Genomic DNA, 11,028 nt, shown 5'->3' with positions numbered 1-11,028 from the left:
AAACTTGAGAAGGTCTTCAACGAACCACCGGTAGAATTGAAACCATGAATGAATTGATACGGAAGAGAAATCTTGAACGAACCACCGTAAGAATCGGAAAAGAACGAATAAAAGATAACGAATCACCGGGAAGAATTTAGCAAATGAACGAAGATGCTTGAGAGAATTTAGATACATGAGAACGAAGAGATCTCGAGCCGATTAAAGATCACTTAAACGAAGCACCGGTAAGATTGGAGAATGATAACTGAAAGCTGAGAATGAATAAATTTTGAGATGATGGTCTCCGGATGAACAAACTGAAAAAGACTCCTGAATTGCTCCGGATAGGAGAAAAGAAATCTCACAGTCGAAAACAATTATGAGAGGATGGCAACAAGCTAGAATCATGAATCTTGAAGAGAATGGAGCAAGATTTAAGAGAAACTCTTCTTCGGTCTTCAAAATCTGAGAATGATGACGAGAAACACCACCATGAATCGTTGAGACACTCCGGAATGATGAAAAGAGGAGAGGTTGAGCCAAAGATGAAAAGAATTTGAAAGATCTTGGAGAAAAACATATGACAGAAGATGAATCATTCTTACGTCAAACTTTAAAAGAATTTGGGGATAGCTCCGGGAAAATAAGAAGAGTCAGGTAAGATCCTGGGAAAAACCTATGGGTTAGGGCCCACTCAACAGAAACACCGTTGAATGATTGCTTGAAAAGAGAGATTCCACAGGTTGAAATAAATGGCTTGAATGAGGGAACAAACTCGAAAGATCTTGAATGAATGCAGAGTGAGAACACGAATCTCCGAGATATCTAGAGCACTCCGGAACAATTGAATAGCGAGAAGTGGATGATTATGAGGTGCACCGGTATGAGAAAACATTTGAAATACGGAAAAGGATATGATCAACACCAAAAGCTTGACTTGAAACCACCGGAGAAGGTAAAAGAAACGAAGAATGATGAACTTGAAGCTCCGTTAGCATCTTCTTGAGAATCACCGGATAAATACATTGAAGGAAAAGAATGGAGAGGCTTCACATCAATAAAATGGATAGTGATTAAGGAATCTGAATCCTTGAAGAAAAAAGGAGGGTGGGTGGGAAAACAAAGGCAACTTGGGATGGAAGAAAACGACACCGTTGAGAAAACTGAGATTGAATCTTGCGGATGATGAAAATGAACGGATCCACTTGAAGAGAAACACACCAGTTGAGAAGAGGATTGACATGACAATCTCGATTGTCAGGAAGGATTTGCATTCACATGGGAACATGAGAACACCAATTGGGGAAGGTATGGAATCAACATTTGACATTGAAGCAACTCGAATACCACAACTCAAAACAAAACAAAGGATTGGCTTGCAGAATAAACCGGAACAAACATATGATAGAGATTTCGTCCGAAGTTTTCGTGGTGGGGCCTACACGGGCTCGATCGTACAACACCATCATGTACAAGGCAGTGCACATGACATACGAAGCGTCCCCGAGTCGGCATAGCCAAGGACTCTTTAAGACACAACGAGACCACTGTAAAACCAACCGTGAATAGGCGGACCACTAGACGTCGAACCCCAATTTCATATCATACATCCGTCGGAAAGATATCCTAAGAGCTACTTGAATTCCCACTTATAAAACTCTCGAACCTTCCTGGTTATGCAATCAGGTGTTGGGGATACAGGGGAAGCATAATATCTCACCCAAATCTAGCAAATCCTACATCCAGATGTATCCGTCCTTCAACACATAACCAAGAAACCTTCGGAAATCGTCTACCTCAACCTTCGAAAAGCATCCGTTATACAAGTTATGGCAATACTCCCGAACTCCCGCCCCAGTACTGGGTGGCGTCGAGGTTATCTCACCAACGAACTGCATAAAAGAGATTTTCGATGTCGGCGTACTAAACACAGGTATTCCAGAACTGCAACGATAAAATTATGACGACAACACCTCAGAGCTCAACTCCCCGGGAGACTTCCACAAAACTCCTGACATGAGGCACCAAGACAATGTTCTCATCATAAAACCATCGGAACGATTCCAAGATACCCGCGTGATCCTAAATTTTTTTTAGTTAAATTTGAGAAGAGAAGAGTCAAAACTCTACGTCAGGATGCCTTACCAGAGCGATGAAGAGACTGGGGAGTAAAAAGAATTCCTAAACTCTCCGATATATAATTCCTAAATGACTCAAAACATTTTTCGAGACACAACTCGGCCGCTAAAAATGATCAAGCAATGGGGCTCCTAAGGTCGGGGAAGGCTCTGATTACCAACTTGTAACGCCCTCGATGCGGCTATATCTCCCACGTGTCGAAGCACGTCTTAGAGGCATAACCGCATTGAAAGCAATGTCGCAAGTGAGGTAATCTTCACACAACCCATGTAATACATAAGGGAAAGATACATAGTTGGCTTACAATCGCCACTTCACACAATTACATGAATAAAGCATTACATCATCCAGATACAATCAAGGCCCGACTACGGAACCAAAATAAAAGAAGAACCCCAAATGCGACAAAGGTCCCCGATCGACCCCAACTGGGCTCCACTACTGATCAACTAGAACGAAACAACATAAAGGACACGATCTTCATAGAGCTCCTCCTTGAGCTTGGTTGCATCATCTGCACAGACTCAGACTCATCGGCACCTGCAAGCTGGTTTTGGAAGTATCTATGAGCCACGGAGACTCAGCAATCTCGCACCCTCGCGATCAAGACTATTTAAGCTTATGGGTAATGTAAAGGTATGAGGTGGAGCTGCAGCAAGCGACTAGCATATATGATGGCTAACATACGCAAATGAGAGCAAGAAGAGAAGGCAAAGCACGGTCGATAAAAGTATGATCAAGAAGTGATCCTAAAACAACCTACGTCAAGCATAACTCCAACACCGTGTTCACTTCCTGGACTCCGCCGGAAAGAGACCATCACGGTAACACACGCTGTTGACTCATTTTAATTAAGTTAAGGTTCAAGTTATCTACAACCCGACATTAACAAATTCCCATCTGCCCATAACCGTGGGCACGGCTTTCGAAAGTTCAAATCCCTTCAGGGGAGTCCCAACTTAGCCCATCACAAGCTCTCACGATCAACGAAGGAATATACCTCCTCCCGAGACATTCCGATCAGACTCGGTATCCCGGTACAATAAGACATTTCGACAGGGTAAAACTAAACCAGCAACACCGCCCGAATGTGCCGACAAATCCCGATAGGAGCTGCACATAGGGCACACTCAGATTGTCCTAGGTACGGGTAGGCCAGCCCAGAGTTGCCCCTGGAGGTCATCGGCATCTGACAGGTTGGACCAACATTCAGAGAAGCACCGGCCCGGCGGGGTTAAATAATGATGACCCTTGAGTCCAGGAAACCCAAGGGAAAAAAGGCTAGGTGGCGAATGGTAAAACCAATGTTGGGCATTGCTGGAAGAGCTTTACTTAAGGCAAACTGTCAAGGGGTTCCCATTATAGCCCAACCGCGTAAGGAACGCAAAATCCGAGAACATAACACCGATATGACGGAAACTAGGGCGGCAAGAGTGGAACAAAACACTAGGCATAAGGCCGAGCGTTCCACCCTTTACCAAGTGTATAGATGCATTAATTAAATAAGATATATTGTGATATCCCAACAAGTAAACATGTTCCAACAAGGAACACCATCTCCATGTTCCAACAAGGAACAAACTTCAATCTTCACCTGCAACTAACAACGCTATAAGAGGGGCTGAGCAAAGCGGTAACATAGCCAATCAACAGTTTGCTAGGACAAGGTGGGTTAGAGGCTTGGTTCAACAATTTAGGAGGCATGATAAGCAAGTGGTAGGTATCGCAGCATAGGCATAGCAAAAGAGCGAGCATCTAGCAAAGCAAAGATAGTAGTGATTTCAAGGGTATGATCATCTTGCCTGAAATCCCGCAAGGAAGAAGAACGAGTCCATGAAGAAGACAAACGGACGTAGACGAACAGTTCCTCACAAGCACGACGTTACCGGATCCAACCCGATGAAGCAAACACCGGAAAGAAGCACACACTCATGGTAAACAACCAACACATAATCATGGCATGATGCACAATCAAGTATGGTGCATGTCCGGTTTAAATATGCATGGCATGGCAAAGTGCACAAACAATCCGACAAATTAAGTGGAGCTCAATATGCAACGAGTTGCATATTGACGAAAAACCACATGACTTATTTAGTTCTCTCTTGTTTAGGTACTCAACAATATTAAATGTTGTTAGCATGGCAAGAGGGGAAGCATAATAAAACTAAACATTTAGGCAAGTTTAAATGAGGCCGGAAACAACGAACAACAATTCCGAAAACTCCTCATGAGCATATTATAGATTTGGTGCGGTTCTGCCCTAAACATAATTTTAGAGTTTGTTTAACATGCAAATAAAGTTCACCATGTTAAACTAGGCATTTTTCTACCCCATTTACATATAAAGTTTGTTAGATTTGGAGCTACGGTTGAATAGTTATGAATTAAATCATTTTAACATGGCATAGGAGCAAATTTAACCAAAAAGCATTTTAAACATTTTAAACATGGATGAAAATGACATATTATGAAACTAGATGCAATTCTAAGCTTTTTTCATACTAAGTTTATTTTAATCTGATGCACGATTAATTAGTTAGGATATGCATGAAGTGAAGGGTGTTTCTGCAAAACTGGCAGTCTCTGGAAAAATCGCTAAATTCGTCCCGATGAAAAAAATACTATATGGGCCGAAACTTGCTGGGCCAACAGTGTAGTGGGCGCTGGGGGTGTGCTGCTCACCCATGGGCCTCTTGGGCCGGCGGATCTGGGATGGGGCGCTGGAACTGGGCCGAGGAAGCAGGCCAGCTGCAGCAAGCCCGACGGGGGATGGAGCTGGGCCTCTCCAGATCGAGGCGAGGCGCAGGCAGATCGAGCAGCTAGACGCGGCCGATGCAGAGGGTCAACACGGGACATGCCTGGTTCGTCCTCGACTCGTTCCTGCAGCAGGGACCGAGCAGGAGCTCGATGCGGACAACAGCGGCGAAGAGCTCGCCGGATCCACCTGATCCGGGCGAGGCAGAGGCAGGGGACGCCGGAAACGGGCAGGACGACTGCGGCGGCACCCCGATCCGGCGGCCATGAGGGAACCTTGAACATGGCGGGAGAGAGAGGTTAGAGGGAGGAGGAGAAAGAGACGGTCAGGGAAAAGGAGCAAGAGCTGCGGGGTACTAGCCTGGTCGGCTTGTCTGACGACGGCGCTGGCCGGTGACGATGTGAGGAGGAGGAGGAGGTTCGGCGGGTGCGGGGATGCCCCAGATCGAGCAGGAGAAGCTCGGGAGCGGCGTACGGGCAACGGTGGGGAGATCCATGCCTGGGCGGGCCCCGGATGGGCTTCACGGGCCACGGCAGCTGATGGTGGAGGAGGCGCCAAGTGGCGGCGGTGGAGAGGGTGGCTTCAGAAATTGTGGAGTGGGAGTAGGTGGGAGGCAGCTGAGAGGTTAGGGGAGGGTCTAGGGGTAGGTTTAGACTAGGGTTTGATCTGATTTAGAAGGCGGTGGACTATATATAGGTAAAAACGATTTAGGTTGGACCCTCCGATCGAAATTGGGCGGTCGAGAAAAATAGGCTAGGGAGTCCAAATAATAAAATGGAGATGTTTTATAGATGTTTGGGGATGATCCGGACACAACGGTAACGACAGTCCGGGTCGGGTCCGGGACAACTTTTCGGACGCACGCGCGAGGAGGGCCGCGGGCTGACGAGAGAGATTAGGCTGGGCCTGGCGGTGAGATGTAGTGCAGAAGGCAATGGACTGAGAAGAGAGAAGAGAGAGACCCGGCGACTGTTTCCGGAGACCGAAAACGTCCGACGTTAGACCGGCTACTATTGCCGCTATAGTTATCCGTTGGGGCACCAAACGATCTCCGAATGCGATGAAACTTGACAGGCGGTCTATCTACACTAAAATAAGGCCACACGCCAACTCTCATCCCATTACGAGAACATTTTCCGGCCACTTATAAAATACTATTTCGGACATGCCGCGGGCACGTGCAAGTGTGGTTGGGCTCAGAACGGACAACAGAGAGAACTTGGAGAACCCGGACGAATGCAAGTTTTGAAAACATGATGATGCAATGCACATGATGACATGATGAAATCCAACACACAAGCAAATGACATGGCAATGCCGGCGAACAACTGGAAGACACCTGGCACATCGGTCTCGGGGCGTCACAGATGGTCCCTTATGATCGCCCGCATGTGATGGAGGGCATAGTAGGCATCCTTCTGACCGCCAGGCGGCTGCTTGACGCAGCAGAACGTCGTATTGTGGGCGAACATGTGCTTGCCGTACTTACGAACTGCCCTGGTGAAGGTGCTTCCAGATTTGGCGTAGCCGGGGAGAACATCATCAATAACTTTCTTGATATTTGTGTAGTCTATCTTGGAGTTACGGTTCGGGTCGAAATACGTGGCCATGGAATATTTCGGGCTTAAGAGGATGAGTGTGAAATGTGTGTCACTGCACAGAACACGGAATGTTAGAAAAAAAAGAACGATCAAAATCTAAGAAATCATATGTTACGGGGCGGTTAAGGGATGACTTACTCGGGAAAGTAAGCCACAAGGAAGTTATCCTTATCTGGGTTTGCCAGAATGACGTCTTCGAGGTGTGAACTCGTGACTTGGCGGTCCTAGCGCTGCTCAAGAGCTTGGCACGCATGTAGAAGGGGTCGACGATCACGATGTCCGGGGTCTTGTCTCTAATGATCCGCATATCCATACTCAGCGAAAACAGCCGAACGAAGGTGTAGTGCATCGGATGAAGGTTAAACATAGCAAAGATGTCATCAAACCGCAGGACGATCGTACCACCGATGTCGCCATCCACAAAGCCCTTGCCCTCTGACACCTTGGCCACGAAAACCGGGTATGCCACATCATTCTCTCTGAGACGCCGCTTCTCCAAAGAAAGAACACTGTCGTGCAGACTCCGCATAGCACCGGTTGCAGCAATGAGCATATTTGTCGGTAGCATCGCCCTACCCGCCACATGCACCCTCCTCGAGATATCCTTAGGTGAAGGTGGCCCGTCCTGAGCACGGATCGTACTCGGTGCCGGCTGGCTGGCACCGGTGCCCTTTTTAGTCTGCCGTTTCTGGCCCTTCTTCTTGATCTGCTGTAATGGGACCGAGTTCTGCTCACAGACTGCCTTCTTGAGCGTGTTGGGGCTGATAATATTTGGCACCTCCGCTATCTGAGGCTCGGTGAAGGCGGCAGCTGGAGGCGTCTCCTGAGAACTAAACGCCAGACAACGCCTGTTGCAATTGGGTTTCTCCATCGTACCAGCTAGATCGCGGTCGTCTTGTTTGGGTTCTTGAGAAGGAGGCCCGCAGAACTCGTCACCGTACCCATGTTCGGCAAAGTACTTATCGACGTTGGTAAATGTACCATCGTCGTTGTCGTCGTCGTCCGGATCCTGTGCCATATGCATGTCCGGATCCTGTGCCATAGGGATGTCCGGCATGTCCGGTAGCATTGCAGCGTTCTTGCCATGGCTTGGCACCGGCACAGCTGGCGGTCTTGTCTGTGGGGTGGTGTCCCCCGCCCCCAAACGAATCTGTCTCTTTGGCTAAAGCAGGGGCCAACTTACGCAGACGCTGAGGGTCATCTCATCTTCTTCGTCGGCCCCAGCGGGTCGAATCGGAGGTAACAGCTCGTCGCAGCCTGGCAGCACCCGAACCACTTCAACCCTATACATTGTGGGTGGCATCGGATTACCGTGGAACATGGGGTTGCCCGGTTGAACGATTCTGCCCTTGGCGACATCGACCAACTCGCCACCCACGAAGTGCAGGAGAGTGCAAGGAACGTCGGCGGTGCCCTGCGAAAACATGTAGGGCGTCAGGGATGCCCAGTCAAAGGCAAGGAGATGAAGTCCTCGGCCGAGAGGCTTAGTTACCGTGATGCCGTCGAGCTCGGCTAATGTCGAGGCACCGCCAACGGCGGGCGTGCAACTGATGGAGGGGCCGCTTGCTGGCGAGGTGCCGGCCGACGTACACCCGGGTGCATTAAGCTCCAATGCCGGCGTCGGAGACACCAATACCGCCGCCGTCGGAGACACCAATGGCGCCGCTGCCGTAGACACCAATACCACCGCCGCCGGAGACACCAATGGCACCGCCTGCGCGTTGTGCGAGTTGCTGGCCGTGAAGTTGGGAATCGGGGGCGGCCCCTGTTGGCCACCCGCAATCCACATCGTTATCCCATGAATCAAGGTAGGCATAATGCCGGTGAGCGTCGATCCCAGTTGTTGTTGCACTTGCTCTTGGACCATCTCCGGAATCCGCGCCACTTGCGCCTTGAGTGCTTTAACCTCGCGCGACTGGCTTTCCGAGCTGGTCTTTTTCTCCTTTCGCCCACCAGCGGCATAGTATGATGACCATTTTGTGGACAAGCCTTTGCTGGCCACACGACCAGCTGGCGTCGGCTTATTGAGCTTATCCCTGTTTTTCATTACATTCAACGCCCTATTCAAAGGGGTGTCGAAAGGGGAGCTCTGAGACGACCCCGCACTACTGCTTTCGTTGTCCTGCGGAAGGAACGTGAACCATTTAGAAATATTGGGGATTAATTTGAATGCAACCATATGGAGCTAATTACGCGGGGGTGTATTCTTTACCAGAATAAGCTCAAGCTCCTTGGTCTTCGGATCTGTGGTAAGCTCCTTTGTTACCGGGTCCTCCTTGTACCGGGCCCTGAGAAAGTTCCTGGTCCGCTTGTCACTGTATTTCTCGAAGCGGGGCGGTAGGCCTTGCTCGGCACGCTCCGCGTCCTCCTTGTCCTATACAGGCTCCGCCACTTTGTAACCGCCGGGACCGAGTTGGTGGACCCCTATGTTCAACTGCCGCATTTCTTTCCCCCACTGACTTGATTCGGAGGTTGCGGGGCTCTTGCACTTGATCTTGAACTCCTTGTAGTCATCTTCGCTAATCAAAGGATATTTCGCCTTGATCTTCTCATAACTATCACCTTTGTCAATCATTGCCTTCACCGTGCTTTTCCAAGTAGATAGGGTCGTGCTCATCCTCGTGAGGGCGGCACCGTTCACTTTATTATCCGAGAGGCATGTGTTTGCGAACTGAGCGGGGAACTTGTATCGTTCGTGCAGCTTCGCGAAGAGGAGGCGGCGCAAATTCCCTCGGTCCTTATGCCTTAGGTTCTCGGTGTTGATCGAGGCGGTGCTCCGGAGAATGCACCCAAGCTGAATCGAGTACCTCTTGACTACATGTTTGGGCGCCGTCGGATGCCCGTCGGAGTTCACTTCAGTAAATTCCTCCCTGACGGTGCCGAGCACGTTCGGGCGCCAGTCCTTCCGTTGCCTCTTCGGTTGGCTGCCATCTATGCGTGCGCCGCCATCATCAGTGGTGGCATCTACGGCGCCATCATCAGTGGTGTCATCCCCGACGCCACTAGGGGTTGTGTAGTCAGGATCGGTGTCTTCCGCGGTGTCCTCATAGCGGTGAGGTTCTTCCTCCAATTCCTGGGACAGCTCCCAGAATTGCTTGTTGCCCGAACGGCCGGCCTCATTGTTGTGGGCCATGTTTCTCTCTAAATAGGAAAAAAGTTTGGTCAAAAAGTTGGTTATTGTCAAGAAACAAGATCATGGTCTCATCATTTAGGGTTTGTCGACACCGAGGCATCCTAAAAGCTAAGCTTTTATCATTTAGGGTTTGTCAACGCCGAGGCACCCTAAAAGCCTAAGAGTACATCATTTAGGTTCTCATCGACACCGAGGCACCCTATAGAAGCCAAGTTAAGTTTTCATCATTTAGGGTTTATCGATGCCGAGGCACCCTAGGTTGGGCCTAATCACTTGGCTCTATTGCCACCTATGTTGGGTTTATCATCTAGGGTTTATCGATGCTAAGGAGAATTCTAAGTTGGGCCTAATCACTTGGCTCTATTCCCACCTATGGTTTAATGCAGCAAGAATGGCGGGGCAATTGATCCTACTAAACTAAGTACTAAGATACCCCAGCCCATGCATTAGTCGCAAGTACCCCATATGTCCTATTTTTAGCAAAGTCATGCTAAAATTCACGGAAAATTTCAGCATGACCTTTGCTGAAAATAGGACATATGGAGTACCCGAATTTGCCGGAACGGAAGTTAATCGACATTCCGGCAAACTCAAGGGCCTCTCGGGGTACCTGCAAATTCATCACGACACAATGGTCAGAGACAAAACCCAGCCACATACCATATGGTCCTCTGCTTTCATATGGAAAAAAATCAGCTCAACTTATGTGAGCTTCCATTCCAGATATAATAGGTCACCCAACAAAAAATCATCAATAGTATGATCACTTTTGAATCAATAGACATACTTCTCAAAAGAGGCATGATCAAATTCTGGTGCCCTTGACTTACTAGTATTTATCTCTTATGACTGATGAATGTGCATTGAGTCCAGAAGCAAAGACTCTACAGTGAAATGACAAAAACCTTGGAAATATATTTATGATAACTCTGAATGGATCAGAAGGTGCAGATGCACTTGTAAAAAAAGGTATGCATTTGCAGCAGCTTTATTCTGATTATGACACCATTCTGTTAAGAAGGCAAAATAACATTATCATCCCAATTCATGGTTGAAGTTGAAGACCCTAAGCTTTAAAATGCCAAGTCTCACTTATGCATGTTAACTTATTTACCAGTTCAGAACTATCACCAGAAAATAGTAAATCCACATTGACCACATAATAATATTTTGCAACCACTCAGTTTGTCCTTGACTGGGACACTTGAAGCACAAAACAACTAATGCAGAGCTAGGTTGTATGTTTGGCTTAAGGGTTTTCCTTTTCAAATTCTGACTCTGTTTCTAAACAAAGTAGGCTTCTATCCTGTCTAGAATGTAATGAAGATGTCCTGGATAAGCTGAGTGTTTTTTAACAATTTTCTCATTTTGACAGCATCTGTATCACATTACACTTGATATATTTTCACTCCTGT

Source organism: Triticum aestivum, chromosome 5A, assembly GCF_018294505.1.
Source record: "Triticum aestivum cultivar Chinese Spring chromosome 5A, IWGSC CS RefSeq v2.1, whole genome shotgun sequence".
NCBI classification, from domain to species: Eukaryota; Viridiplantae; Streptophyta; class Magnoliopsida; order Poales; family Poaceae; genus Triticum; species Triticum aestivum.
This window is presented reverse-complemented; position numbering follows the sequence as displayed.